Here is a 6,830-nt window from a genome sequence, read left to right as displayed (position 1 = left end):
GTCCGGGAAGATCCCACATGCCGCGGAGCAACTAAGCCCGTGCGCCACAACTACTGAGCCTGTGTACCACAACTACTGAAGTACAACTGCTGAAGCCCGTGCACCTAGAGCCCATGTTCTGCAACAAGAGAAGGCACCGCAATGAGAAGCCCGTGCACCGCAACTACTGAGCCTGCGCTCTACAGCCCGCGAGCCACAACTACTGAGCCCACGTGCCACAGGGACACGGGTTCAAGCCCTGGTCCGGGAAGATCCCACATGCCGCGGAGCAACTAAGCCCGTGCGCCACAACTACTGAGCCTGTGTACCACAACTACTGAAGTACACACGCCTAGAGCCCATGCTCCGCAACAAGAGAAGCCACCGCAAGGAGAAGCCCATGCACTGCAGCAAAGAGCAGCCCCCGCTCACCGCAGCTGGAGAAAGCCTGCGCACGGCAATGAAGACCCAATGCAGCCAAAAGTAAATAAATAAATAAATTTTTAAAAAATACCAGGACTAAGACTGAGTGGATAACCATGCACTGTCTAGGTTAAGTTCAGTTATTTTCAGGAGGCGATAACCAAATATGTAATACCTGGTTTAGCATAGACGGCACCAACTAAGCAGAGTGGATGCAGGCAGGGGTACACTGCCCTAGGGCCCCAGGGGATCCTGCCCCGCCTATGCCAGGGGTGAACCTGCCAGTAGCTGGACTGTGTGGAGGCTGGGGGACCCTCTGGCAGCAGAGGAGCATTCGGGTGGCGGTGGCGGGGGGGAGCGGATTTGTGGCAACAGTTATTTGCCATCAGGTCCAAAAGCATTTCCACATTTGACAGTCATCATAGCCATACCACCGTGCACTGTGCGAACAACAGTTCTGGTTTTGTTTTAATGGTAGGAGTAATAGAAAAAAAAAAATACTTTAAAACCATGAAAAAGAGAAGGTGAGAATGAATGAATGAATGCAACTTGGACGTAAAAGACAGCCCTACAGACAGACACCTACATTCTCTCTCTCTCTCTCTCTCTCTCTCACACACACACACACACACACACACACACACACACACAATTAGAAAAACAAGTGAAGCTTCACATCCATGGCGACCAGAATTTGTGGTCAACCTCAGTTCTCCCTCAGCTTTAGAACTTCAGTCCCCTCAAGCTGTGTTTTAAGGCCGCTTCGAGAAAAGGCTGTTTTGGTGCTTTCTGCCACTGAGTTTCCCGGCCGGTCAGCCATGTGGTGACCTCAGAAAAATGTGAAACATTATTCAGCAAACAGGGAGGAAACTGGTCAAAGTAGGAGGAGAGCACTAAAGATAAACAATAATATTACTCAAGAGAACTCAAAAGGGGAAAAAGCAACCCTGAGCAAGATAAGCAAGGAGAGACACAGAGGCCCGGGAGAACAGAACTTTCCCTCCCCGGCTATCTAGAAAATGTTCCCAGTCCTCAGGCCCTAAAAATCGTCCTTGGTCAGCAGAGTCCATGATGGCCGACACTGACGCCTTACCCCTTAGTCAGCTGCTACCATGGATAAAGCAGCACCGAGGCGGCAAAAGGAAAAAGAGCGTTGACTTGAAAGACTAATTTAATCATGTTTCCCAATTAAAATGAATATAAGCAGTTTTACTTTGTTACTCACAGACCATTTAAAATCCATACAGAAAACAAACTTACAATTACCAGTGGGGGGAAAGGGGGGAGGGATGAACTGGGAGATTGGGATTGACATATACACACTGTAATGGCCTATATGGGAAAAGAATCTAAAAAAGAGTGCATATATGTATATGTAAACTGATTCACTTTACTGCACACCTGAAACTAACACAACATTGTATATCAACTCTACTCCAATAAAAAATTTTTTGAAATAAAAAAAATAAAATCCATACACAGTGAGAGATTAGGTTAATTAAACAAAGAACGGTCTATTGGCCTGGAGGCAGAAAATTGCTGCAAATTCCAGGCGGGGACTTCCAACCATCCAGTCAACATAGAATGCAAACCCACACCAGGAGAGCCCAGAAACTTCACATGAGGGAGAAAGTTCACTTTTTTCTTTGTGACTCTCCATCACACCAAATATTCGCATGGATCTAAGTTTTATCTCCGGGACTTCCCTGGTGGTCTCTCTCTCTCTCACACACACACACACACACACACACACACACACACACACACACACAATTAGAAAAACAAGTGAAGCTTCACATCCATGGCGACCAGAATTTGTGGTCAACCTCAGTTCTCCCTCAGCTTTAGAACTTCAGTCCCCTCAAGCTGTGTTTTAAGGCCGCTTCGAGAAAAGGCTGTTTTGGTGCTTTCTGCCACTGAGTTTCCCGGCCGGTCAGCCATGTGGTGACCTCAGAAAAATGTGAAACATTATTCAGCAAACAGGGAGGAAACTGGTCAAAGTAGGAGGAGAGCACTAAAGATAAACAATAATATTACTCAAGAGAACTCAAAAGGGGAAAAAGCAACCCTGAGCAAGATAAGCAAGGAGAGACACAGAGGCCCGGGAGAACAGAACTTTCCCTCCCCGGCTATCTAGAAAATGTTCCCAGTCCTCAGGCCCTAAAAATCGTCCTTGGTCAGCAGAGTCCATGATGGCCGACACTGACGCCTTACCCCTTAGTCAGCTGCTACCATGGATAAAGCAGCACCGAGGCGGCAAAAGGAAAAAGAGCGTTGACTTGAAAGACTAATTTAATCATGTTTCCCAATTAAAATGAATATAAGCAGTTTTACTTTGTTACTCACAGACCATTTAAAATCCATACAGAAAACAAACTTACAATTACCAGTGGGGGGAAAGGGGGGAGGGATGAACTGGGAGATTGGGATTGACATATACACACTGTAATGGCCTATATGGGAAAAGAATCTAAAAAAGAGTGCATATATGTATATGTAAACTGATTCACTTTACTGCACACCTGAAACTAACACAACATTGTATATCAACTCTACTCCAATAAAAAATTTTTTGAAATAAAAAAAATAAAATCCATACACAGTGAGAGATTAGGTTAATTAAACAAAGAACGGTCTATTGGCCTGGAGGCAGAAAATTGCTGCAAATTCCAGGCGGGGACTTCCAACCATCCAGTCAACATAGAATGCAAACCCACACCAGGAGAGCCCAGAAACTTCACATGAGGGAGAAAGTTCACTTTTTTCTTTGTGACTCTCCATCACACCAAATATTCGCATGGATCTAAGTTTTATCTCCGGGACTTCCCTGGTGGCGCAGTGGTTGAGAGTCCGCCTGCCGATGCAGGGGACGCGGGTTCGTGCCCCGGTCCGGGAGGATCCCGCGTGCCGCGGAGCGGCTGGGCCCGTGAGCCATGGCCGCTGAGGCTGCGCGCCCGGAGCCTGTGCTCTGCAACGGGAGAGGCCACAGCAGTGAGACGCCCGCGTTCCGTCAAAAAAACAAAACAAAACAAACAAACAAACAAACAAAAAACCAGTAAGTTTTATCTCCAACAGAACTGGCACCAGAAAGGATTTTCCTCATTTCAGGATGATGCTACTAAGACAAGAAAAATGAAATGACTGTTACAAAAGATGTTTGCTTTTCTTGATGACCTCAAAGACAGGAATAATACCAGGTGCAGCTGTCAAAATGTGTACTTAGGGCGATCGCATTAACAGGGTAACCTAAACAAATTTAACTGAGCCAGTGGTTGTGTGTCAGTAATTAGATAACCCGGAGAGGACAAGCGTAGGAAAAACAGCCTATGACAAAAAGTGGGAGTGCTTGACCTTCTAGCCTCAAAATCTGTTCCAGAAATTCAATATTTCACTTTGGACAACAGAGAACTTAAAAAATATATAGGTTCGGAAGGAACTAGTCCAAGGCACAACAATATTTGTTTTTCTTTAAGAATCATCAGTAAGACTATCTTAGCTATTGATTCCTGATTATTCTTCAAGTCCCAACTGCCCTGGAAAGTCTTTTCCCCTGACCATCTGAGACAATGGTGATGTCTCCCTGTTCTGAATTTATCCTATAGTATTTATATACACAGCATAGTATGCACTATGTGAGGTCATCTTTACGTGTGGATATTCTCGTTGCTCTAGCTAAGGAATAAGTTCATCAAGGACAAACACAGGTTGTGGGCATATCTGCCTCCTCCACAGTGCCCAGAACCGTGCATGGTGCATCGTAGAGGTCTATCGGAGAGTTGATTTATTGATGCTACTGGGGCTCCCAGACATAGTCCAGAGAGGAATGGAAAGTAGAGAGAGAGGTGGAAGACAAGAGAGGGAAAGAGGAAGGAGAGAGGAGGAAGAAAGCTCTATGTGGAGCGCCTGATCTAGATTCTGGAACGCTGTCACAGGAGTCCATTTAGTGACCTCAGTGGTACAGGTGACTTAATTCAGTCTAAGGCAAGCCCCTGATTTCAGAAAGGTATGACTATAAAACAATCCAAGAAACACCTGTCTAGTTGATAAGAACTTAAAGGGGTTACATTAGTCAAAACCTACTTTCAGAACATTTCAGATGACTGTGGAACGAGGCATTGCCAATTTCTCAAATGCATCAATTAAGTAGATTTTTCACACCAGGCTTTAGCCATATGAGAATTCGGCCTCATCCAGGCTATTGATTAGACCAATAATCAGCATTTTCTTCTGAGATAAACGAGAGTTACACCTTTGCTGAAGTGATTCTGATCCTGTACATGATGATGCTGCTGGATTGGGTAACTGGACAGGCCCTGTAAGAATGGGCTGCCGTGGTCTATCCCCTCCTTGCTTGGTTTGAAATTCTCCTCTGCCAGAGATATCCCGAGAGTTAGTTCCACAAAACGAAATGCAATAGCCTAGGAAACCTAGAACTCTTGCCCTGATTTAGATGTTGGACAATTCCCTTAAGAAAAGTCCTTGAGGCCTGGCATGATGAGGATGTAATAACTTCTGATGAATTACATCTGAAAGGCCCTAATTCCTGAGACACCTAGTACTGCTGGCTTGACTTGGGCCCAGTCTTAATCCGTTAAGCTCCTCGGTGGCTCCAAGGTTGCTGGTCGTTCCTTGCCTCCCTAAGGTTTCCTGGGGTTGCTGGGCTGCAGGGAGAAAAGAATGTGCTTCTTGTTTCTTTCTGTTGCTGCTAGCACTTGGCACAAGGTCTGGCACTGCTGCCTGGTGGCTTGAGCTCAAGCCTGAACTTCCCAGAAAAACATACAGACAAAAACATTGTTCTTACACTTGATTTTGCATCGTGGGTGTGACCATGCCCCCCAGGCCTGCAGAGCCAAAATCCTTGGGTCCTAATCAGTTCCCCAGCAATGGGAGGGAGGATGAGGATGGCAGGGCATATGGAAGAAAGGATGATGTCAGAACATGGCCAGAGGCCAGCCTCAGCTATAATTATATCCTATCCAGTGCCTTACAAAACTTACTTACTTTTTGTTAGATTTTAATAATAGATTCAATTCATTTTAAAAGGGCAAAATAAAAAATAAAAAGGGCAACATTTATAAATAACAAATTTGGAGTATGTTCATTTTAAGTGTTTTATATGAAGTATGAAATGCTCTAGAATTTTAATGTGCACACAGATGACCAGTGGATCTTGTTAAAATGGAGCTTGATTCATTAAGTCTGGGATAGGGCTTGAGATTCTGCATTTCTGACAAGCTCCCTGGACAAGTGGGTGCTGATGGTCTTGGGACCATATTTTAAGCTAGACTACATTGGTTAGAAAGGGTATGGACTTGAAAGAATGTGGCCTGCTCCCCAAAACATTTAGTTGATTTAATGCCAACAAGGAATATCCTATAGCAAAGAGTTTAAATCATTTGCCCCTGAAATATTTACAAAAATCTGTCCTATACTGGCACAGAGAAAAAGTCAATAAATTCCAAAAGTAGAAAGAGTACAGATAACATTCTCTGATATCAATGTAATAAAATTGTAAATTAAAAGTACAAATACACAAAATTAAGAATGAGAAAGTACTGTATAGCACAGGGAACTATATTCAATATCCTATGATAAACCATAATGGAAAAGAATACGAAAACAAATGTATATATGTATAACTGAGTCAGTTTGCTATACAGCAGTAATTAACACAACATTGTAAATCAACTAAACTTCAATTAAAAAAAGAAAAGAAAAAAAGAAAGAGAAAGTAAAAATAACTACCAAGAGTAAGGTAATTTAAACTTCTTATTAAGAAGTCTGGAAATCCAGAAGAAATCCATGACTTTTGAGAAAGATGCAAATTACCAAAAATAACTCAAGAAAAGAGAGATAATCTAAAGAAACTTATAACCCTGGAAAATGTTTTTAAAGTTGCCTAAGGCTAAACATCCCCCAAAACACAGAGACTAGGGAGTTTTACAGACGAAGTCGTCCCAGTTTTCATGGAACAAATATTTAAATGTTTGTTAACATTTCCAGGGGAAAGAGTGGAAAACTTTCTAATTATTTGTACAAAACCATGTAACACTGATTTCAAAATTTAACAGAAAATTGTATCCCAATTTGTCTCATAAATATTGACACAAAAATCCTAAATAAAGCATTAGAAAATAAAATCAAACAATATTTGAAAAGACCATAACACCACGATCAAGGGCAGTTCAGTCTGGCAATGCAAAGTTAGTTCAATATCAGCAAATCACAGGGAGATCAGCTCGGTGGTTTGTGACCACCTAGAGGGGTGGGATAGGGAGGGTGGGAGGGAGGGAGACGCAAGAGGGAAGAGATATGGGAACATATGTATATGTATAATTGATTCACTTTGTTACAAAGTAGACACTAACACACCATTGTAAAGCAATTATACTCCAATAAAGATGTTAAAAATATATATATATATATCA

This window comes from Physeter macrocephalus, chromosome 10 (assembly GCF_002837175.3).
Source record: "Physeter macrocephalus isolate SW-GA chromosome 10, ASM283717v5, whole genome shotgun sequence".
In the NCBI taxonomy this organism is placed as follows: Eukaryota; Metazoa; Chordata; class Mammalia; order Artiodactyla; family Physeteridae; genus Physeter; species Physeter macrocephalus.
This window is presented reverse-complemented; position numbering follows the sequence as displayed.